Here is a 25,214-nt window from a genome sequence, read left to right as displayed (position 1 = left end):
TATTCTTGCCTGGAGAATCCCCATGGACAGAGGAGCCTGGTGGGCTACAGTCCATGGGGTCACGAAGAGTCAGACACAACTGAGCGACTAAGCACAACACAGGCAGGTGTTAGTAAGGTTACATTTGTGTACCCCCAAGCTCCCATGCATAATTCGGTAGATCCTGAACTCAGGGATGCTGTTGCCTGAGAACTGGTGGTGGGTTCAACTTGGGGGAAGCAAGGTTCAGGGCCCAAAGGAGAGAACCCCTGACTTCCCAGGGTCATCTGAGTCCTTTCAATCAGGGCTTTTTCTCTTGACTGCAGAAAGATGAATCAGGGCTTTACTGGTGGCTCAGTGGTAAAGAATCCACCCACCAATGCAGGAGACACGGGTTCAGTCCATGTCTGCATGCCACAGGACAACTAAACCTGTGAGCCACAACTACTGAAGCTTACACACCAAGAGCCCGTGCTCCGCAACAAAAGAAGCCACCGCCATGAGAAGCCAGTGCACTACGGCTAGAGAGTAGCCCCTGCTCTCCCCGACCGGAGAAGGAGGGCCCGTGCGCAGAAGGAGGGCCCGTGCGCAGCAGCCAAGACACAGTGCAGTAATAAATTTTACAAGGAGAATGTCAAAAAAAGGAAAAATCTAGCCATTCTGAATGCCTGAAATCTGTTGGTACCAACCTCTGAGTTGCTCTGAGAGTGTGTGTGCTAATTCCTATAAAGTACTTGGCATGGTTCCTGACCTTGGTATGCCCTCAGTAAACTTCAGCCATTATTGTTGAAATCCTAACGGATACCTTTGCCTGGGGTGTGAGTTGAAACAGGAAGCTCCAGTTTTTTTTAAAAAAAAAGAAACAGGCTTCCCTAGTGGTCCAGTGGTTAAGACTCCACCCTTCCACTATAGGGAGGCATGGGTTTGATTCCAGGTGGGGAAGTTTTTCATGCCATGAAGTGTGACCCAAAAAAAGAAAAAAAGGAGAAACCATGGAACAAGACTAAGGAATAAATCCTATGCTTGTTGGGAGCCATTGGACAGTCAGGAGGAAGTGAAAGAAACGTCAAAGTGTGAGTCACAAAGTCGTGTCTAACTCTTTGTGATCTCATGGACTGGAACTCTCCAGGCTTCTCTGTCCATGGGATTCTCCAGGCAGGAAAGTGGAGTGGGTTGCCATTCCCTTCTCCAGAGGATCTTCCCCACCCAGGCATCAGGAAGAAAAGCCTGGGTTATAAAGGTGACCTTATGCCCACATTTTCAATCTCCTGGGAAACCTCACCTTGACACTGGCCTCCCCTCAGTGTGCCTTCATTCTCTGCCCCTCCCTGTCACCCCCTTAACTGTAAAGGGACGGACGCTCCAACAGTGCTCCCCCCAGGCCCAGCCCTGCTTCCAGCCAGGCCTCCTGGGGCTCAGAATAGCCCAGCTGCTGTCTCAGCAGATGGCCAGTCTAATTTTAGCCATGTGGTGCTCACCCAGAGACCAGGCTGGGCTGTTTAGATTTGAATAAGCCAGTGTGCGACTTTGGTTTGGAGCCAGTAGCAAAGCTTTGAGCTGTTGTGATCTGTGTCTGCTCGTGCTTTACAGGCATTCCAGAAATACAATTTTTGAAGTATTTTGTTTCTCTAAACCAACAAGAGCCCAAACTGTAAAAAAACCAGCGGGCAGTCAAGCCTGCGGTGTGGTGGGAACTAGCCAGGAGACTGAGGATGGAAGGGGGTGAGAAGCAGACGGTGCTGCGGGCTCCTGCCCTGCTCCCCCAGCGATGGGCAGGTGGCCGGGCCTCAGTATCCGGGGCACACCTACCCCTCGATGCTGCCTTTGTCAGAACACAAGAAGAGAGTCTTAGCTTCCCAGTTCATCTCCTGAACCACTTCTGGTTGATGGGCTGTATTTTTGATGCTGTGAAAGGACTGTGATCAGGAAGAAATTAACCACAGATGTAAATAAGAATGGGCTTCCCGGGTGGTGCTAGTAAAGAACCCGCTTGCCAACGCAGGAGACGTAAGAGACTTGGATTTGATCCCTGGGTAAGGAAGGTCCTCTGGAGGAGGGCATGGCAACGCACTCCAGTATTCTTGCCAGGAAAATCTAATGGACAGGGAAGTCTGGCGGGCTGCAGTCCATGGCATCACAAAAGAGTCAGATGTGACAAGCAACTTAGCATGCACACATATACAGTCCCTTAAGACAAGGTAGCGTGAAGTGGCAGATGTGGAAACTTGGTCTTGGAGAGGTGAGACTGTCCAAGTTCCCACCACAGATTGGAATTGAGCAGGTTGAGAACCTGTGTTTTCCAGCATGATATTTCTTACACATCATCCCCCATATATGAAGACTGCTTTGCATACAAATTATCTCAGAGAGTTAAGACAGCCCAGTATGGCTTGGAGACCCCTGACGTAGCCTGCCTTTGCCTTTCTGTGAGCTGATAGTTGAGGACCCGAGAAGACAATTGCTAGAATGAGGAGACCAGGCTCTAGTTCACAGCTTCCAACGCTGGGTCTGTGAACTCTTAGAAGGTGCTGGATGGTCATCAGGGAATCCATTGAGTCAGCAGCTGCTTTCAGAGGTAAGAAAAGGAAAGCAGGAACTTCCCTGGCGGTCCATTGGTTAAGACTTTGCCTTCCATTGCAGGGGCCATGGGTTCAATCCCTGGTCAGGGAGCTAAGATGCCTTTTAGACAAAAAAAAAAAAAAAAAAAACTAATACATAGAACAGAAGCAATATTGTAACAAATTCAATAAAGACTTTAAAAATGGTCCACATTAAAAAAAAAAAAAAAAAAAAAACTAAAAAAAAGAACAGGAAAGCAGTTCCAACAATAATAATATATGTCATCTCTCCGGTCCCATCACTTCATGCCAAATAGATGGGGAAACAGTGGAAACAGTGGCTGACTTTATTTTTTTGGGCTCCAAATCACTACAGATGGTGATTGCAGCCATGAAATTAAAAGACGCTTACTCCTTGGAAGAAAGTTATGACCAACCTAGACAGCATATTAAAAAACAGACATTATGTTGTCAAGAAAGGTCCATCTAGTCAAGGCTATGGTTTTTCCAGTAGTCATGTATGGATGTGAGAGTTGGACTATAAAGAAAGCTGAGTGCCGAAGAACTGATGCTTTTTAACCGTGGTGTTGGAGAAGACTCTTGAGAGTCCCTTGGACTGCAAGGAGATCGAACCAGTCCATCCTAGAGGAGGAGATCAGTCCTGGGTGTTCATTGGAAGGACTGATGTTGAAGCTGAAATTCCAATACTTTGGCCACCTGATGCAAAGAGTTGACTCATTTGAAGAGACCCTGATGCTGGGAAAGATTGAGGGCAGGAGAAGGGGACGACAGAGGATAAAATGGTTGGAAGGCATCACCAACTCAGTGGACATGAGTTTGGGTAAACTCTGGGAGTTGGTGATGGACAGGGAGGCCTGGCGTGCTGCGGTCCCTGGGGTCTCAAAGAGTTGAACACGACTGAGCGACTGAACTGAACTAAACTGTCCAGAAGTGGACAGTGGCAGGATTGCTTAATTCAGCTCTCTATTTCTCTTGATGGTGACAGAGTGGCAGCTGGACTCCGAGCATCAACATCCAAAGGAGGAGAGAGTTGTCCCCTCATCCTTCTCTTTTTACCAAAAAGATTTTTCACTTTTTTATATATTGGTTTACTTCTGTGCTGGGTCTTTTTTGCTGCTCCCGGGCTTTCTCTGGTTTCAATGAGTGGGGGCTGCTCTCTTGGTTTAGGTGTGCTGGATTCTCCCTTTGGTAGCTTCTCTTGTTATAGAGCATGGGCTCTAGGCGTGCAAGCTCAGTAGTTGTGGCGCATGGCATAGTTGCCCCATAGCATGTGGAATCTTCCTGGACGAAGGATCAAACCTGTGTCCCCTGCATTAGCGGGCAAATTCTTATCCACTGTACCACCAGAGAAGTCCCAAGACAGACTTCTCTCCATTACTCCTAGTAGACCTGGTCTCACTGGCTAGGGCTGGGACACAGCTGTGAGGGAAGTTAGACCCAGAACATCTGGTGTTTTCAGCCTGTTCAGAGGGAAGTGGGCTCTACCAGCAAGGACCAAAGGGGTCAAGAATGGTGGTCGAGTGCATGTCAATCCCTGGGAAGTGGATGGGAAGGAAGGTGAGGCCCAGTGCACTTTTTTCTGGGCAGTGGGTCCATAGAACCCATCAGATTGTCAGCAGTCCATGAATGCAAGGCCTTCCCAGAACCATAGCTGTGGAGAAACTACACCTCACTCAGCTGCTCTGACAATCTGTGGTGTTCCTGAAGAAAGGTACAGACCATCATAGAAATAGAAACAGTTGTCCAGGATGGCAGTATTTTGTGCTCATCTTGGACTTCCCTGGTAGCTCAGATGGTCAAGACTCAGCTTGCAATGCAGGAGATCTGGGTTTAATCCCTGGGGTGGGAAGATACCCTGGAGGAGGGCACAGCAACCCACTTCAGTATTCTTACTTAGAGAATGGACAGGGGAGCCTACAGCCCATGGGGTTGCAAAGAGTCGCACACAACGGAGCAACTAAGCACAGCACAGTGCTCATCTCAGACAAAGTCAGGCTTCACTGACACTGTCGAGGTCATGGTCAGCAACCCACGGGAACGCCAAGCTCTTCTTTTCCTCTTCAGCTTAATTTTTTGCTGTGAACCCCAGGATCCTTGCCCAGGAGATGATCATACTCTGCTCGTCTGGAGCTGAACTCCGTCTGAGTGGGCGCTGGATTCCAATTGGACTGGTGGTGATTCCATTCCTGCTCGGGTCGGGGCAGCCACTGTGGTGCCCAGGACACCAGGAAACAGCTCCAAGTGGCTGGGCCAATCTGACAGCTTGCTGCTTTGGGTTAGTGACTCCCTAGGGACAAGGGCCAGTGGGTCACAGGCACTGAGAGCTGCTGCTCCCTTGAACATGGTGAGCTGCAGCCTGGTCGTCTCGGTGACCACCCCCCACTAACCCTGGTGCAGGGGATCCCTTCGCCTGGAAAGCCCTGATTTATGGCAACAACTGTGGAAACACACCTAACACCCTTGCCAAACAAAACACATCTATATTATGTTGAACAAGCACAACTTGTGATCGAAACCATTTACAGTAAGTCTATATACAAATGAGTTCTGTTCCAAGAATGTGTTCATAAGTTTAATTTGTTTGTAAGTCAGAGCTAGCCTAGGTACCCAACTAACACAATCAGTTATATAGTACTGTAGTATATTTTAGTCACTCAGTCGGGTCCAACTCTGTGACCCCATGAACTGTAACTCACCAGGCTCTTCTGTCCATGGGATTCTTCAGACAAGGATACTGGAACGTGTTGCCATTCCCTTCTCCAGGGGATCTTCCTGATCCAGGAATTAAACCCAGGTCTCCTGCATTGCAGGCAAATTGTTTACTGTCTGAGCCACTGGATAGCCTACTGTAATATAATACTTTACTGAAATATAATTACTTTTCTGAAAAGTAATACATAAAAAGCAAAAAATAAAACAGTTTTAACCTTAGAGTATAGTACTCTGAGATCAAGGAGATTAAACTAGTGAATCCTAAAGGAAATCAACCCTGAATATTCACTGGAAAGACAGATGCTGAAGCTGAAGCTCCAATACGTTGGCCACCTGATGTGAAGAGCCGACTCATTAGAAAAGCCTCTGATACTGGGAAAGATTGAAGGCAGGAGGAGAAGGGGACAACAGAGGGTGAGATGGTTGGATGGCATCACCGACTCAATGGACAGGAGTTTTGAGTAAGCTCTGGGAAGTGGTGATGGACAGGGAAGCCTAGAGCGCTGCAGTCCATGGGGTCACAAAGAGTGGGACACGACTGAGCGACTGAACAAGAACAGTAGTACCCTGAAAAGTGCAGTAGTACAGTACAACAGTTGGCATACAGGGAATGGCATCCAGTGAACAGGCAAGAAGAGTTACTGGCTGGGGGAGGGAGAGGAGATGGGAGCCAGAAGAACAGAAGGATCATCAGCAGTAGAAGACGGAGGGCAAGCTGCAATTTCACCCATGCCTGATGTTGATGAAACGCTTGTTCATGTCTTTGAAATTTCGAAACTTGAAGGTTTGTATGCAGGGGACTTACTGTATTTTTCTCCCACCACCCTTTTAAAATTGTTCAGTGAAGGAACCTTTCTGCTGCCACTGGGAAAAAAACTCGGCAGGCAGGCCCTTGACTTCCCTTCTATAAAAGCGGAAGGTCTTTTACACCCCATGGTAACTCTAAAATTCAACCATTTCAACTCAGGACAATCCAAGATGATAATCAAATCTCCAGACTTGGTTTTAACGTTACCATTTCTCCCTCCTTTGGCTCCACTGGGCCAGCTTCAGGCTGGAGGCTGAGATGGGAAAGGGACACAATGGTTCTCTGTCAGGCACTCCTCTTCCTGAGTTTCTGGCCAGTTTCAGCGTCCCAGAGACGAGAAGGAAGGGAAGCAAAGGCTGGAGGCTGGGTCAGGTCCCCCCTGCACAGGCACCTGGCTGATCTGTCTCTGGCAGCTATGTGACACTGACTTTCTTAGGGTGCTTCGTCAGCTCTCAGGGAGTGCATCCTGGGCCCCTCGAACCTGGCAAGTGTGTCTATTGTGGTTTCGTGGGGCAGGTCTTAAAATCAGACATTTGCCTCCAGCTTTCTCCTGCTCCCAGGCTCCCCCCAAAACACAGGCAGCTCCACTGGACAGGCAACGAGAGGACCTCTCACTGTACTCCCCCTGGTTACCCCTGCGCCCCCCAACTCCCACCCTGACTCTCTAGAAGCTTGGCCAGTCCCAGCACAGTGACCCTCTCCAACCTCCCCTCTCCAACCTCCGCTCTCCAACCTCTCCTGCAAAGCACTCGATCTGTTCTGTATTCCCTGGTGGGAGACAGACTCTAGTCCAGCATGCCCCAGGCTGAGGGCTTCCAGACAAACCTTCCAAAAAAGTCACCCACTTCCCCTTCCTGGGGGAGAAAGATGGGCTCTCAGCACAGCTTTTTATAAGATGCTTCCCTACTACATGTGGAGTATGTAGTACTCCCTTATATCCCCGACCTGACTGAGGGTTCTAAGATTCTTAAAACTCTTCTCAGACTGTTTCCCGTTCATATCAATTGTATTTCAGAGTCTCCATCAAAACTACAGTCCAAATACCCTCTTGCACACTATTTACAACCAGTGTTCTTGCCTGGAGAATCCCAGGGACGGGGGAGCCTGGTGGGCTGCCATCTATGGGGTTGCACAGAGTCGGACACGACTGAAGTGACTTAGCAGCAGCAGCAGCAGCAGCAGCAGCAGCAGCAGAGGTAGACATTTTTATCCTTACTCTCCTGATGGGAAATAGGCACAGTGAGGCTAAGTGACTTGTCCAAGGTCCTACAGCTAACGGATGACTGTTCTCAACACGCCTTTTATTGCCTGCCATGCCACTCCTGCATGCTTAGTCGTGTCCGGCTCTTTGCGACCCTTTGGACTATAGTCCACCAGGCTCCTCTGTCCATGGGGTTTTCCAGGCAAGAATACTGGAGCTGGTTCCCGTTTCCTTCTCCAGGGGATCCTCCCAGCCCAGGAATCGAACCTGCGTCTCCTGCATTGAAGCAGATTCTTTACTCACTGAGCCATCTTGGAAGCCCTGGCCACTACACAAATCCTGGTGAATGGGTAGACCACATGACAGTCCTCTTCGCCTAACCCAAGGCCAGCAACTGATGATCAATATGTTCAATAATCTGTACAAAGAAAAAAAAGATTACTCCCCCAAGGAATGCTTTGGGGGTGACAGAAAGGTTATATATCTTGATTGTGAGGTCAAAGTCATTGAGTTACACACTTTAAACAGATGCATTATTAAGTTATACCTCACTGAAGTTGATTTTGAAATATCAATCAATTAAATAATAATAAGAACCTCTGGCCCCTCAGTGATGAGGGACTAGAGCTGAGATGTCATTATGCAGATGTGGAGCTGGGGACCAACTTGGACTCTGCATGAAGAGCTAGTGGAAGTCATCAAAGGGAAGGGAGGTGTCCAGCAGAGTTCCAGAGAAGTCACTCGGCTCCCCCATCAAGGGGAAGAGAAGACTTTAGCTCTTGACTTTCTACTTCCCTCTTCCTTCTGTTTCCTTCCTTTGGACTCTCAAGGCCTCTGTAGCTTTATCATAAGGCTTCTCCTTTTAAACTTGAGCCAGACCAAGTGGACGGCTGCTCTCCACCCCAGCGTGTGCAGCAAAGGGACCCCAGTGCAGGCTCTTGGGCCCGGAGTCCCTGTCTGAGTTCCCAACTGTCACGTTTCTGCTGGGCTGGCCCTCTCCTGGGGACTGCACACTCATCCAGGTACCCTGACATCTGATGAGCTCACCCTCACATCCCCACAGAGTGCCTACAGGGCCTCTCTGGGAAAAGGGCCGATGAACAGGAAAATATATGATGGCTATCTGAGGCCAGACCCAGTCTGCTGTCTGCCGATGTGGCTCCTGCTTGGAGGAATGAGGCAGGGAGAAGCCATGGAAACTAACCAAGCATGTCAGTCAAAGGGAGCAGCTGAGCTCACTTTCTGCATGAGGGGGACAAGAAGGACAGAGCCACGGATGCCTGAAATGAAGAAAGCACTGGTTTGCCCAAACGAAGGAGGTTGGTGTGACTGTTCTGAACCCTTGTAGCTTGAAGGGGAGGGGGCCTGGCATGATGAACCCACAGCCAAAGCCCAGGGCAGGAGAGCGTGGTCTCCAGATACCCTGCCTGGGCTTCAGTCCTGGCTTTACCATTTGTGAGACCTTGGACAGGTTACTAAACCTCTCTTTGCCTCGTTCCTCATCTGTAGGTGAGGATCACAGCACCTACTCATGCAGTTGTTGTGAAGGCTTGGGACAATTTTTGTTTCTTTAGTTTCCAAGAGTTAGAATGTGAAGTACTTAGATCAGTGCCTGATACAGTGTGATTTTGTGGCCACAGCAGCAAAGACCACATGGCCTCAGAAAGTACCTCAACAGTCAATACCAAGCTCTTCTCACCCACCCCCAGCCCCAAACATGCCCCTCCTCTCAGCCAGCCCTGTCAATTTCAAACATTTCAACTTGCTGAAAGACCTTAAAACACACTTGTTTTTACACTTCACTTGCTTAGCCCACTATCTACGTATATTCATCTCATTAAAGTTGAAATTAGGTTTAAAATGTAGTTAAATTTTTAAAAGTTATATTTAAAATATTTAAAAGTTATATTCATGAAGCAATTCTATAAGAAAAATTGAAAATGTCAGATCAGATCAGATCAGTCGCTCAGTCGTGTCCGACTCTTTGCGACCCCATGAATCGTGGCACGCCAGGCCTCCCTGTCCATCACCAACTCCCGGAGTTCACCCAGACTCACGTCCATCGAGTCAGTGATGCCATCCAGCCATCTCATCCTCTGTCATCCCCTTCTCCTCCTGCCCCTAATCCCTCCCAGCATCAGAGACTTTTCCAATGAGTCAACTCTTCGCATGAGGCGGCCAAAGTACTGGAGTTTCAGCTTTAACATCATTCCTTCCTTCATGGGAAATAGATGGGCACACAGTGGAAACAGTGTCAGAGTTTATTTTGCTGGGCTCCAAAATCACTGCAGATGGTGACTGCAGCCATGAAATTAAAAGACGCTTACTCCTTGGAAGGAAAGTTATGACCAATCTAGATAGCATATTCAAAAGCAGAGACATTACTTTGCCAACAAAAGTTCATAAGGCTATGGTTTTTCCTGTGGTCATGTATGGATGTGAGAGTTGGACTGTGAAGAAGGCTGAGCGCCGAAGAATTGATGCTTTTGAACTGTGGTGTTGGAGAAGACTCTTGAGAGTCCCTTGGACTGCAAGGATATCAACCAGTCCATTCTGAAGGAGATCAGCCCTGGGATTTCTTTGGAAGGAATGATGCTAAAGCTGAAACTCCAGTACCGGCATAGAAAAAACAAAAAAGATTGAGAAGAAACCCCCAAAATGTAAAAATAGCAGTCTCTATGTGGTAGCCTTGTAGGTACTTCTTATGTTCAGGTTTTTCACATTTTCCCACAATAAGCCTTAACAATCAGAAAATAAAAATAATCAGCTTCCCCAGTGGCTCAGCAGTAAAGAATCTGCCTGCCATGCAGGAGATCCAAGAGATGTGGATTCAATTCCTGGGTCAGAAAGATCCCCTGGAGAAGGGTATGGCAACCCACTCCAGTATTCTTGCTTGGAGAATCCATGGGCAGAGAAGCCTGGTGGGCTACAGTCCATGGGGTCGCAGAGAGTTGGACATGACTGAAGCAACTAAGCACGCATGCATGCAATAAAAAAATAAATCTTCTTTAATATAGTTGGAAAGTCAACTTTCCTGTCACACTCTCATTATTTCTGCTCTTTACTACAGATAAGCACTGGTCTTTTTGTTTTTTAATTAATTAGTTAATTTGGCTATACCGGGTCTAACTTGGTGGCACTTTCATGGTGCCCTGCAGGATCTTTTAGCTGCGGTATGTGGGATCTAGTTCCCTGACCAGGGATCAGACCCGGATACCCTGTATTGGCAGCACAGAGTCTTAACCGCTGGACCACCAGGGAAGTCCCCTTGAAGTCTTTTCTAAGATTTCCCCTTGAGAGACCCTGGGTGCCCTTAGCTGGAAGCAGAAGGCGCTGTGGCAGAGGGGCACAGGCACACCTGGGTGACTTTCTGGAGCCCCCTCCAAAGCCACCTCCTCAGGCACCTTAGCTGGGGCTGTTTATCTCCAAGACGCTCCTGCCTTCAATTCTAGAACACAGGCCTGCAAGACTGCTGCTGGCCTTGGTTTCTGAGAAAACTTTTTCCAGGCTTCACCTCTGCTGCTGCTGCTGCTAAGTCGCTTCAGTCGTGTCCAACTCTGTGGCATGAGTACTGGAGTGAGTTGCCATTGCCTTCTCCCTTCATCTCTGGGTGGGTTATAACCACCCACCGGTAGAGTCAAAGGGGCACTCATTTTTCTGCACTTCCAGGGACTGACCATATTTTCTGACTGGGAAGTTGGGTTTTACTGAGGAAAAGGTCCACTTGGTCAAGGTGGACTCCAAGGGGAGGGTGAGCTCTGCCGGCTGGTTAAGGATAAGGGAGTGAGGAACTGTGGAGCGGAGGGAAGACAGTGGTAAGCTTCTGGAACCTCAGGAACTTCTCCACATGGGTCCTGACTGTTAGCAGCCGCCTGCTCCCTAGTGATTAGCAGGAAAACTCTTGAAATGGAAACGGGTCAATGTGCTTGCCTTTGATAGCAGCAAGAAAGAGGGAAGCAGGGAGTTCTGGGCAGCCCTCCTCAGCACTCCAAAGAGTAGAAGGGTGAAGGGCGGGTCAAGGCCTCCTGCAGAGGGGGGAACATTTCTGAGAGGATGGTCCTGATACAGGGGACTCTGGGCTGAGCAGCGCAAAGTCCAGTGTGGAGCCCCCAGCAAAACTCATTTTCACATTATAAACCCCACATCCTAAGTGAAGCTCAGGAAGCTTGATTTAAAACCCACATAGAGACTTCCCTCGGAGAAGGCAATGGCACCCCACTCCAGTACTCTTGCCTGGAAAATCCCATGGATGGAGGAGCCTGGTGGGCTGCAGTCCATGGGGTCGCTAAGAGTCGGACACGACTGAGCGACTTCACTTTCACTTTTCACTTTCATGCATTGGAGAAGGTAATGGCAACCCACTCCAGTGTTCTTGCCTGGAGAATCCCAGGGACGGGGGAGCCTGGTGAGCTGCCATCTATGGGGTCACACAGAGTCGGACACAACTGAAGCGACTTAGCAGCAGCAGCAGCAGCAGCAGCAGCAGCAGCAGCAGAGACTTCCCTGGTGGTCCAGCAAGACTCTGCACTTCCACTGCAGGTGGACGCTGGTTCCATCTGTGGTTGGGGAGTTAAGATTCCATATGCAGCAAGGCCCAGCCAAAAGAATAAAAAAAATAAAACCCAGATAAATATCAATAGTAACTTGTTGAATTTTTAGAGGTCAAAGACACTTCTTTATAGTATGTCATCTTTTAAGTTTGTCTACAACGTCTTCATTGTTTATTTGAAGATGTAAATAGACAATTTACTTACTTACTTAACTTTATTCATTTAACCAACACTTAGCTATAGTATTTGCCTGGTTCTGTTCTAAGTCCTTCAGAAAAAGATCAACACATTGAAACTACTGTATTTTATCTTAAAACTAGAAAATAATTAATTTAAAAATCTCACTCCGTATTTTTTTGTAATTTTTAAGAGAAAAAAATAAAATTTTTTTTTGCCTGGCTTTAACACAAAATTCAAGGCCATAGGTGCTTTCAACTAGATTGACGGAGTCTCTTTGTAGTTGTCATTTCTCTATTTTAGGCATGAAACTCAGCCAACTTATCTATCAGTCATCCTACAGATTTCAGGAAGTATATGAAACAGTGAGGACCTCCCCCGTTAGGCCTCTATGTGTCCAGTTAACCTGCCAGGCCCTACTGTGCTTGGTAATGAATGGTGCCCCACCATTCAGTTGGGGAGCAGAGGTTGAGCCCCCATGACAGAGACACACAGAGGCTTAACTTCCTGTGGACAAGAGATTAACAGGTGTTATCTGATGCCTGAGGAGTGGGCTCCTTGTCCATTTTCCACCGTGCCTTCATGCCACAAACGATGTCCACTTCTATCCCAAGAAGCCTGTGAAGGAACGCCCCCTCCCACAGATGCGGTTTCGCAAGTACCTCCCATGAAAAATCAAATCTCTGAGGAAACCACAGGGCCTGAGTCTGACTGTTCTTGTCACAGGCTGTCTTTGTTCCAAAGGTGATCAAAGAAGCAGCAAGAAGCAAAGCTGGCAGCATTTCCAGGCCAGGAAAAACACCTGGACCTTGTTTTTAAAACCCTCTGCTCCACTGATAATTTGCCCCAAGGTGCTCAGCTGAGATATTTCAAGGGCAGATAGCCAAGTGTATTAGAGCTTTTCCCCTTTCATCTATCAAAGCACTGGATTGAGAAAGTCATTTTATATCCAGAAAACTATATATATGCCTCTCTGTTCTGAAAGCAGAAAATTATTACCAAAAAATTATTTTGTAGAAAATCTTTTAAAAATCTAAGTAAAAAAATATATCCTGTTCTATTCCAAGGAACACTCTTGGAATGACTATGTTGGAAGTTGCTTTATTTAATGGAAAGCAAATAAATTTATGGGCTGAAATTAAATAAGTCATCAGGAAATCAGTGAATGGATCTGAATGCATCACTTAACCTGCTGTCCTTCATTTTCTCTGATAGACGATGAGAGCTACCTTTACTTGCAAAATTAATAGTCCTAGTTGGTTTGGGGAGGCTTTGTTTGTTTTTTAGTTTTTGGCCCAGCCTAACAGCATGTGGGATCTTAGTTCCCGGACCAGGGATGGAACTGGCACCCCCTGCAGTGGAGGCAGAATCCTAACCGCTAGACCCTCAGGAAGTTCTAGTCCTACTTGTTTTATCTCATGGTGAGGGAGGTCTTGAAATCCCAGCCAATCTTTCTCTTAAAATGTAGTCTCAACTCTCCAATCTGCAAATGACAGTGGCTCAGTACTTCTGTTCTGCTTTAGAATGAAATTGAATGATATTACATTTAGAATGAAATAGAATGTAAGACAGTAAATTACAAGGACTTTGGATTAAAAACCCAGAAGGAGATAAGAAAAGGGATAGTGTAAAAACAGGGGCCTGAACTATAACAGGGGGTAGAATATTGAGGGTTTTTTTTTTTTTTTTTCTTGTTTTGTTTTGTTGTTTTGCCAGTTTTTACCTGTCCTTGCCAATTTCCTGACCATGGGTTGTCAGATTTTTATCTGTTGGAGGTCAAGGGAGCCTGAGAGGAATCTGTGAACCCTCAAATTTGACAGGTTAAAATGTTGTTGTATGAGGGTGTGTTGATTCTAAGATACGCCCACAAATTCTTTGGTAATTCTCCCCTCCAACAAGGAAAGTTGATTCCTCTCCCCTTCCTCGTGTGCTTGTTCGGTGACTTGCTCCCAGAAACTCAGTCATAAAGGCACTGCCTACAGGCCCTCCTTGCTTTCTCTTTCAGTTCACCTGAGGAAAGCCAGCCACCACATTGTGAGGACGCCAGCAGCCCTCACCAGCCACATGAGTGAGCCACCTCAGAAGGGGGTCCGCCCGACCCAGTCCAGCCTGTGGGCCAGGGTTTCTCAGCTTCAGCACTCCTGCCTTTTCGGGCTGGATCATTTTTGTGTGTTGAGCTCTCTAGTGCGATGAGGAGGTTTAACAACATCTCTGACCTCCACTCCCTAGATGCTGATAGCACACACCACACTCTTGGTGATAATCAAATATGTCTTCAGACATTGTCAAATCTCCCCTGAGAGGCAAAGTCACCCTCAGCTGACAGCCACTGTGTTAGATGACTGCAGCCCTGGTCGACTTCTCAACTTTAACCTCATGAACCAGAATCTCCCAGCTAAACTGCTTCTGAATCCCTGACCCACAAAAACTGTGAGCTAATAAGCCACTAAGTTCTCAGGGGTGATTTATTATGCAGCCATAAGTTCAGTGGGCATGTGAATTTTCAGAGGGAAACAAAGGTCTTTCCCTTTCTTCGGGTTCCTGGGGGCACCTGACCCTAAAAGGTTTAAGAACCCTGGATCTTGTCCAGCCTCCTAACCTAAGTAAAAATCGTTTCTACAACATCCTTGGGTATAGGTCAAACATACACTACTTGGATACTTCCAGTATTCCTACTTCATAACATCATTCAGTTCATTTTTTTTCTCAACAGTGACTTGTACTGAGCCAAAATCTACTGCATGAGCTCCTGCCTGTGTGGCTGGTGACCTGTGTATTTTCATTTGTCCTTCCCAGCTCCTCAATCCCTATCAAACTTAGCTTTCCTCTGCCCTGTCTTCTTTTTTTTTTTTAAGACCCCTGTTAACCTAGTAAAATGTTTCTTGCTACTGAAAATATCAGCTCCAAAAGACAGTGCATATTCTGTGTAGCATTTGTGGAATAAGAATGCCAGGCAAGGGGCTTCCCTGGTGGCTCAGTGATAAAGAATCCACCTGCCAATGCAGGAGACACGGGCTTGTTCCCTGTTTTGGGAGGATCCCACGTGCTGAGGAACAAATAGGTCCATGCTCCACAACTATTGAGCCTGTGCTCTAGAGCCCAGGAGCCACAACTACCGAGCCCACGTGCCACAACTACTGAGCCCCCTCACCCTACAGCCCGTGCTCTGCAACAAGAGAAGCCACTGTAAGGAGAAACCATGCACCACGACAAAGAGTAGCCCCGACTCATTGCAACTAGAGAAACCCTGCTTCCAGCAGTGAAGACCCAGTACAACCAAAAATAATAGATAAATGAAAAAAGAAGTAGAAGACGGGGTGCCTTGCCCTGGGTACTCTGAGTCTGGATGCCTAGATGTGCCGTAACCATCAATCACCACGAGAGGAGCTCTCTCAAGGAAAAGGTGATGTGCTGAGAAAGGCAGAGCAAAAAGACAGAAGGACCCAGGCCCTGCTAATCTCCCCAAATTGCACACCCACCAGCCCGAGGCTGCCCTCCTCCAGCAGTCTCATTACCTGAGAGAGTACTACTTTATTGTTTAAAGTCACTCAATGGCACCCCACTTCAGTACTGTTGCCCGGAAAATCCCATGGATGGAGGAGCCTGGTAGGCTGCAGTCCATGGAGTTGCTAAGAGTCAGACACGACTGAGCGACTTCACTTTCACTTTCCACTGTCATGCATTGGAGAAGGAAATGGCAATCCACTCCAGTGTTCTTGCCTGGAGAATCCCATGGACAGAGAAGCCTGGTAGGCTGCAGTCCATGGGGTCGCACAGAGTCGGACACGACTGAAGTGACTTAGCAGTAGCAGTGAGGGTAGTCTGTTACTTGCAAAGATCCTAACTGATACAATTAAGAATTCTCAATATATAAAGGACTCACTACATAAAGGCCACCTGACACGAAGAGCCAACTCATTGGAAAAGACCCTGAGGCTGGGAAAGACCGAAGGCAGGAGAAGGGGGCGACAGAGGATGGGGTGGCTGGATGGTATCACCGACTCAACAGACACGAGGTTGAGCAAACTCCTGGAGACAGCGAAGGACAGGGAAGCCCAGCATGCTTCTGTTCATGGAGTCACAAAAAGTTGGACACAGCTTAGCAACTGAACAACAACAACACAAAGGACTTTAAAAAGATATTCCTCATGAGGGAACACTCAGGAGTGGGAAGTGTGTGTGTGCGCTAGCATGTGTGTTTGCCCCAAGGGAACAGCAACATCTAAGGAACAAATGAAACAGAACAGGAAGGCAGAGGAAGATGGGGGATAAGAAGCCAAGAGCTAAATATAGACAAAAACCCAAATATATCGTTCAAGAGGAGATTATGTTTAGAAGAGGAATTAGAATGATACAGGAAGAAATCAAGAAGAGGTGCTGAATAACTTTGGGAATTTTAAAATGCTGATGATTAATGGAAAGGCAATATAGTTTTCAAACACAGAGGCCCAGGGAAAGGACAAGAATTAAAGGACTAAGGTAGTAGGAGAAAGCACCAGTTCTAGGACCAGGTGAGAGGAAGCAAATGCAAAAATACCTATTAGATACTCATTCTGTGTTTGCTCATGCAGGTGACACAATAAATCCAAGAACAGTTGAAGCCAAAGTACAAGATTTTCTCTCAAAAAAGCAATGGAGAACATTCTATCCTGCACATAAGATGCATACAATAATATTGCTTGAATCAATTAGGAACAATATTTGATCAAGAAGCCAATTGTTGGGTTAGGGTTATTGTGTCTTTGGAACACAGGGAAAGGAAAATTAGCAGAGTGGCTAGAGTGATTCTGGAAGGGACCATGGGATATATGAACTGGGTCTTGAAATTTACAGAGAATTTATTTGGGCATGGAAAAATGTGTAGAGAATTAATGATATTGTGGTGGGTCATTAAATTCTTAGTCATAGATGCCTGGCAGTTGCTGCAGTCTAAATAAGTCCTATTATTATGATCCAGAGACAAGCATGTTATCAATGCAGTAGAAATGAATGTGTGACTAATTGTTTTTAATTTAAAAAGTAAAAAGGATTTCATTCAAACAGAAAAATGTATGAAAAAACTTGAGTGACTAATATAATCTTTGTGCCACTCTTTTCAATGTTAGCAATTCTTACACTTTTTAATTAATAAACAGGCACCACAAAGAAGCTTAACTGAAAGAGAGTCTTTGTTAAGCTTGGTGCTTATGTCACTAAGAAATTGAAGCTGTCATAGTCACCCTGAAGTGAGGAGCGTAAGCTGCCTGACTGCTTCTTGACTGCTTCTTGCTAGTCACGTGATGATGAAAAGTTTTTTAAACTCTAGGAACATCAGTAAAATAAAGATAATAGTAGTGCTTCTCTCGATAGATTGTGAGAATTAACTGAGAAAAATGAAGGTAGTGATAATTAATGAGGTGGCTCAGACGGTAAAGCGTCTGCCTGCAATGCGGGAGACCCGGGTTCAGTTCCTGGGTCAGGAAGATCCCCTGGAGAAAGAAATGGCAATCCACTCCAGCATTCTTGCCTGGAAAATCCCATGGACAGAGGAGCCTGATAGGCTACAGTCCATGGGGTCACAAAGAGTCAGACACGACTGAGCGACTTCACTTTCACTTTTCACATACTAAGTATTCTTAATTAAGAGCTAAAAAGCTCAACGAAAACTAAGATCATGGCATCCGGTCCCATCACTTCATGGGAAATAGATGGGGAAACAGTGGAAACAGTGTCAGACTTTATTTTGCTGGGCTCCAAAATCACTGTACATGGTGACTGCAGCCATGAAATTAAAAGACGCTTACTCCTTGGAAGGAAAGTTATGACCAACCTAGATACCATATTCAAAAGCAGAGACATTACTTTGCAAACAAAGGTCCATCTAGTCAAGGCTATGGTTTTTCCTGTGGTCATGTATGGATGTGAGAGTTGGCTTGTGAAGAAGGCTGAGCGCTGAAGAATTGATGCTTTTGAACTGTGGTGTTGGAGAAGACTCTTGAGAGTCCCTTGGACTGCAAGGAGATCCAACCAGTCCATTCTGAAGGAGATCAGCCCCGGGATTTCTTTGGAAGGAATGATGCTAAAGCTGAAACTCCAGTACTTTGGCCACCTCATGCGAAGAGTTGACTCATTGGAAAAGACTCTGATGCTGGGAGGGATTGGGGGCAAGAGGAGAAGGGGACAACAGAGGATGAGATGGCTGGATGGCATCACTGACTCGATGGACGTGAGTCTGAGTGAATTCCAGGAGTTGGTGATAGACAGGGAGGCCTGGCGTGCTACGATTCATGGGGTCACAAAGAGTCGGACACGACTGAGCAACTGATCTGATCTGAAGTCATTATATAGGACTTCCCTGGTGGCTCAGACTATAAGGAATCTGCCTTTGGTGCAGGAGACCTGGGTTTAATCCCTGGGTCAGGAAGATCCCCTGGAGAAAGGAATGGCTACCCTTATTATATAAAATTTTTATAAAGTAAAAAATTATTATATAAATACATAATAACAATTATCACAGGCATGCAAAACAGTCTAAGGCCTAAAACCAAGTGGGCCAGAAAAAAGAAAAAAGTAATGACCAATAATTATGAAATAATCACCAAATAACCAAAGTTACCTACTATTGACATTTTGGTATATTCCCTTCCAGTCTTTTCTCTATATAAAATGTTTTGGTTGTAACCATACTACATGTACAATTTTGCATCCTACTTTTCTTTAAAATTTACCACCTTCAAATCAATGATATATTTCTAAATCTTTCCGTGTACAGTCTTCTGAGCTCTTTGTTATTTATAATGTTTTTGAATTTGCAGAAAAGCTGTTTTTGAATTTGCAGAAAAACCTTCGTTATTGGGGTCTCTGAAGTGTCAGTCTGCCTTGGGCAGTGATGCTCTTCACCCTGTTCTGTGATTCTTGAGGGCAGTGGGCACCGTCTGATTCAACTTTGTTCTCTTAGCTCTAAGCAGGTAAGTGCCTGACATCAGGGCAGGACTGAGGATACTTTGGCTGAATGAATGAATGAGTAAATGAGTTAACAGGGATGCAGGTTGCTTGAAGTTTATTTAAAGACTGAGGAGATCATTTTAAGGTCAACCAGCTTTATTTGATTTGAATACTCTCTCATGCACATGTGGCAAAACAGTATCATGTCTAGATTCAGTTCAGTTCAGTTCAGTCACTCAGTCGTGTCCGACTCTTTGCAACCCCATGAACCGAAGCATGCCAGGCCTCCCTGTCCACCACCAACTCCCGAAGTCCACCCAAACCCATGTCCATCAAGTCGATGATGCTATCCAACCATCTCATCCTCTGTTGCTCCCTTCTCCTCCTGCCCTCAATCTTTCCCAGCATCAGGGTCTTTTCCAATGAGTCAGCTCTTCTCATCAGGTGGCCAAAGTATTGGAGTTTCAGCTTCAGCATCAGTCCTTCCAATGAACACCCAGGATTGATCTCTTCCTCTAGGATGAATTGGTTGGATCTCCTTGCAGTCCAAGGGACTCTCAAGAGTCTTCTCCAACACCATCAATTCTTTGGCACTCAGCTTTCTTTATAGTCCAACTCTCATATCCATACATGACCACTGGAAAAACCATAGCCTTGACTAGACGGACCTTTGTTGGCAAAGTAATGTCTCTGCTTTTTAATATGCTGTCTAGGTTGGTCATAACTTTCCTTCCAAGGAGCAAGCGTCTTTTAATTTCATTGCTGCAATCACCATCTACAGTGATTTTGGAGCCCAGAAAAATAAAGTCTGACACTGTTTCCACTGTTTCCCCATATATCTGCCATGAAGTGATAGGACCGGATGCCATGATCTTAGTTTTCTGAATGTTGAGCTTTAAGCCAACTTTTTCACTCTTCTCTTTCACTTTCATCAAGAGGCTCTTTAGTTCTTCTTCACTTTCTGCCACAGAGATTATGACTCTTATTTTTTACACAACCTTAGGTTTTTTCCCAAAAATGGACATTTGGGGTGCAATGCAGAAGTACACTAAAGATCCAAAAAGCTCAATGAACCTGAAGCAGGAAAAAACTCAAATAGCAACATGCCAAAGGACATTATAATCAAATTGCTAAAAACAAGCAATAGAGATCTTAAAAGTAGAGAAGAACAAAGATACATTACATCTAGAGGACCAAACAGTTTTCATTAGAAACAATGCAAGCACCCACCCCCAAAATGCCCTCTTTAAAATGCTGAAAGATAAAAAGTTACCAGTCTAATGAAATATACTTTCAGATAAGCAAAGGGTGAGAGGGTAATTTCCCTCAGAATTGCATTATTAAGAAATGCTTTTAAAAGAGTTCCTCAGTACTCTTGCCTGGAAAATCCCATGGACAGAGGAGCCTGGTGGGCTGCAGTCCATGGGGTCGCGGAGGGCTGGACACTACTGAGCAACTTCACTTTCACTTTTCACTTTCATGCATTGGAGAAGGAAATGGCAACCCACTCCAGTGTTCTTGCCTGGAGAATCCCAGGAATGGCAGAGCCTGGTGGGCTGCCATCTATGGGGTCACACAGAGTCAGACACGACTGAAGTGACTTAGCAGCAGCAGTTCAGTTCAGTTGCTCAGTCGTGTCCGACTCTTTGCGACCCCATGAATCACACCTCCCTGTCCATCACTCCCGGAGTTCACCTAAACTCATGTCCATTGTGTCGGTGATGCCATCCAGCCATCTCATCCTCTGTTGCTCCCTTCTCCTCCTGCCCTCAATCTTTCCCAGCATCAGGGTATTTTCCAATGAGTCAGCTCTTCTAATCAGGTGGCCAAAGTATTGGAGTTTCAGCCTCAACATCAGTCCTTCCAATTAACACCCAGGACTGATCTCCTTTAGGATGGACTGATTGGATCTCCTTGCAGTCCAAGGGACTCTCAAGAGTCTTTTCCAACACCACAGTTCAAAAGCATCAATTCTAGAATAAATGAATGGAAAAAATGCAAACACCAATCATAAGCAATCTAAACTAATATCAGACAAAGTAAATTCCAGAAGAAGGAGTACTACCAGAGATTTTAAACATTTTTTCATGATGACAAAAAGGACAATCCATCAAGAAGATAAGAATCCTAAGTATGTGTATACTTAGTAAATGAAATTCAAAATAGAGGAAACCAAAAATGAAATGAGAAATAAATCCACAATGACAGTTTCAAATTTCAACAATTCTCTCTGGGCAATCGATAGGTTAAGTAGAGAGAAAATCAATAGGTGCAGCTTTGAACATTATCAATCAACTCTACCTAACTGTTATTTATAGAACATGACACCTAATGATTGCAAAATACACATTCTTCTCAAGTGCAAATGTAACATTCACCAAGATAGTCTATATCCTGGGCATAAAACAAGTCTCACATTTAAAAGGACTGAAACAGTGTAGAGTATGTTCTTTGACCATTAAAGAATCAGAATGGCAACAACAACAAATAAAAAAAAAATGACAATATCTTCACCTTCCAGGGTAAGTCTCATCCAATTAGATGTTCATGTGGCCTTTTCTATCTCAGTTCAGTTCAAGCAAACTCACTGGTTTGAAGTATTTTCATAGTTGAGACCACCAGGTAGAACTAACCATTCTATTTCTTTTGCCTGCACTGTATTCGGTATGAATGTCTGTATATAAGTATGAATATATGCCATGCAATAAATACAGAGATTATGCTGATATTTTATGTACAGACACACATATGTAATTCTTATTTTGTAGTCAGTCTCATCTAATCCTTTCATTTTTGATAAAGGACTGACTCTAAAATCAAATTTTAAAAATACGATAAACTACAATGGAATATAATTTGCAAAAATGCTGAGGCAGGATGCTGTACACCTAAAACTAACACAAAAGGTACTTCCCTGGTGGTCCAGTGGCTAAGGCTCCAAGCTCCCAATGCAGGGGCCTTGGGTTCAATCCCTGGTCGGGGAACTCGATCCCACACGCTGCAACTAAAAAAAACATCCTGCGTGCTGCAAGCCAGACCCATGCAGCCGAATTAAAAAACAAAGGAAAACTAACACAATATTGTAAATCAATGACATTTCTGTTAAAAAAAAAAAAAAAGGAAAGAAATGGAAAGAGCCTTGGGAGCACTGCTAGGGCTCAACCTCTCTCCTCTCTCTGCACCTTCAGTCCACCACTTTCTTTTCTGTGGACTGGCTTTTTCTAGCCACAGGGCAGAAAACACAGGCAAAGAAAAGGACACATCTGTGCCGTACCGTGTAACCATTTGGCAAGTGACTAAGTCCACTCTTTCCCACCCCATTCCACAATCCTTATAGGAGAGAATCACTGATTCAGTTTCCTATTCTTGAACCAATTACCTGTAGCAAAGTGAGAGAAAGCAAATCTCGGGTAGGAGTTACTTTTGAGCCAATCAGCTGTGACCTGCAAGTCCTAGGGAGACACATTTCAAGCCCAGCTGTGCTTTCTTGGTTCTTGCTGTCTGACTCAGCCCTGGGACCTTCTGCTGCAGCCAGAGCAAGGATATTTAGGACAGGATAGACATGTGCTAACAGTGCCTGAAACAAATATTGACAATTCTGATGAGCAATGATTTCCATTTCTGGCAGTGATGTATATTCTTATCCATGAAAACGACAACAAAATTAGACCTAGAATCAAAATGAAGTGTGTCTTGGTTGAAAACATTGCGAAAAGACTATTGCATCAAGCCTTAAGCGTCATCTTATTCAACACAGAAAATCAACTCCTGATACAGCAGAGATCAGATGCTAAAATTTCCTTTCCATTTTGTTTTACCAGCACTTGCAGTTATCCATTAAGTCATAAAGGGGAACTTGAAGAAAATAATGCAACTGAAATACGAAGGGCAGCACAGAGGCCTTTAAAAGCTGAATTAGTGATTTCCATGGCACAGGTTTCCCCAGACGATACTGACTTTTTAAATTTTATTTATTTTTGACTGCATCTGGTCTTAGTTGCAGCAGTGGGATCTTTTTCATTGCAGCACACGGGCTTCTCTCTAGTTTGTGACGCGTGGGCTTAGTAGTTAAAGCATGTGGGCTTAGTTGCCCTGAGGCATGGGGGATCTTAGTTCCCAGACCAGGGGTCAAACCTGAGTCCCCTGCATCAGAAGGCAGATTCTTAATTACTGGACCACTAGAGAAGTCCTTTTTTAAAAACTTTATTGGGATATAGTTGATTTACAATGTTGGGTTAATTTCTACCGTGCAGCAAGTGGATCAGTTACACATATACATATATCCACCCTTTTTTAGATTCTTTTACCATATAGGCCACTACAAAATGTTGAGAAGAGTTCCATGTACTATACAGTAGGTTCTTATTATTTATTTATTATTTGTTCAGGTTATCTATTTTACATATATTAGTGTGTATATGTCAAGCCCAATCATCCAATTTATCCCTCCCCCACACCCTCTGGTAACCAGAAGTTTATTTTCTACATCTGTAACTGTATTTCTGTTTTATAAATAAGTTCATTTGTAGTTTTCTTTTTAGATTCTACATATAAGCAATATCGTATGGTATTGTCTTTCTCTGTCTGACTTGCTTCACTCAGTAGAACAATCTTTAGGTCCATCCATGTTGATGCAAATGACATGATGTCATATTTTGATGGTTGAATAATATTCCATTGTGTATATGTACCACATCTTTATCCATTCCTCTGTTGCTTGACATTCAGGTTGGTTCTACATCTTGTCTATTGTAAATAGTGCTGTCATGAATATTGGTGTGCATTATTCTTTTGGGTAGTGTTTTTCTCTGGATATACTCCCAGGAGTGGTTGCTGAGTCATATGGTAACTCTATTTTTAGTTTTTGAAGGAACCTCTGTAGCAACTATACCAGTTTACATTTCTACCAACAGTGTAGGAGGGTTCCCTTTTCTCCATACCCTCTTCAGCGTTTACTGTGTAGATTTTTTTTTTGACAACGGCCATTCTGATTGGTTGTGAGATGATACCTCATTGTAGTTTTGATTTGCATTTCTGTAATAATTAGTGATGTTGAGCATCTTTTCATGTGCTTTTTAACCATCCATGTGTTTTCTTTGGAGAAATATCTATTTAGATCTTCCATCCATTTTTTTAATTGGATTGTTCATTTTTTCAATATTGAGCTGCATTATCCATTGGTATGTTTTGGAGATTAACCCCTTGTTGTTGTCGGTTGCTTCATTTGCAAATATTTTCTCCCATTCTGAGGGCTGAAAGACAATAATTTTTTAATGAGAATTCACTGTAATCCGATGGCATTTGGGGTGAAATTAGGTGCATTTGGCTTGTGAGGAAGAATGTATTAATAGCTTTGGATTCCAATGCCTGTGAAATTAAGAGCTATTGTTATGTGTCCAAGGGAGAACTAGAAGATTTCTGCAACCAATGGTGTAATCAAAATAACTTCCGGGTTTAAAATGATCTCACAGATTTTTTCTTTTCACATGTTGAGGTAACTTTATTTGAATCAGTTCATTGAACATTAGAAAACATGAATATGAAAGTTCATGAATGATTCTACAAGTACTGAAAAACTGGTCCACAATAAAAGGGACTGATGATGACCTCAGGCCTATGACTATCAAACTCAGATGTGTGTTCAACAGTCCTTGAAGCACTTAGGTATCCGCTTTTCCTCAGTGTACTGTCACTTGAATAAACAGGTTCCTTTGAGGAACGACTAGGAATCATTGGTGTTCACTAGCGGATCAAGGGTGCTTCCGCCTAAGAACTTGGCCAGCTCTTCCATCAGTGGGTCCCAGATCTGTATGTAATTTGGCTCAGGGTTGGGAAATGAGCAAGGCATCAAGACTTTTTATTAGGGTGACTGCCTTCCTGTTCCGGAGAAGGCAATGGCAACCCACTCCAGTGCACAGAGTCAGGCACGACTGAAGCGACTTAGCAGCAGCAGCACCCCTCCTGTTCCGCCTCTTCCAACCTTGTCTTGACTGTAGCTATTAAGTAGTTGCTTTGTTGGCTACCCATCTATTTTGCCCCCGGAGATACCATATGTTATTAACTATTTCCATTTCCACATGTTTCTGTGGGTCAACTCCCTTGGCTGTCCCTTCAACCATGCCAGTTTTTGTGGTAGAAGCATCCCCCACCCACACTGCTTTCTCATGATTAAGCACTGCCATCTGGCCTCTGTTATTAAAAAAAAAAATTCTTTTATATTTAGTTTTGGCTACCTCAGGTCTTAGCTGTAGGCTCAGTAGTTGCTCTGCGAGATGTGGGATCTT

The 25,214-nt window shown here is 44.9% G+C and overlaps 1 pseudogene; it reads left to right on the top strand.

Moving 5' to 3' along the window:
- The first annotated feature begins 1,691 nt into the window (after window positions 1-1,691).
- Window positions 1,692-24,458, top strand: LOC113906204 (annotated as a pseudogene).
- Window positions 24,459-25,214: the final 756 nt, after the last annotated feature.

This window comes from Bos indicus x Bos taurus, chromosome 16, assembly GCF_003369695.1.
Source record: "Bos indicus x Bos taurus breed Angus x Brahman F1 hybrid chromosome 16, Bos_hybrid_MaternalHap_v2.0, whole genome shotgun sequence".
Lineage (NCBI taxonomy): Eukaryota > Metazoa > Chordata > Mammalia > Artiodactyla > Bovidae > Bos > Bos indicus x Bos taurus.
This window is presented reverse-complemented; position numbering and strand designations above follow the sequence as displayed.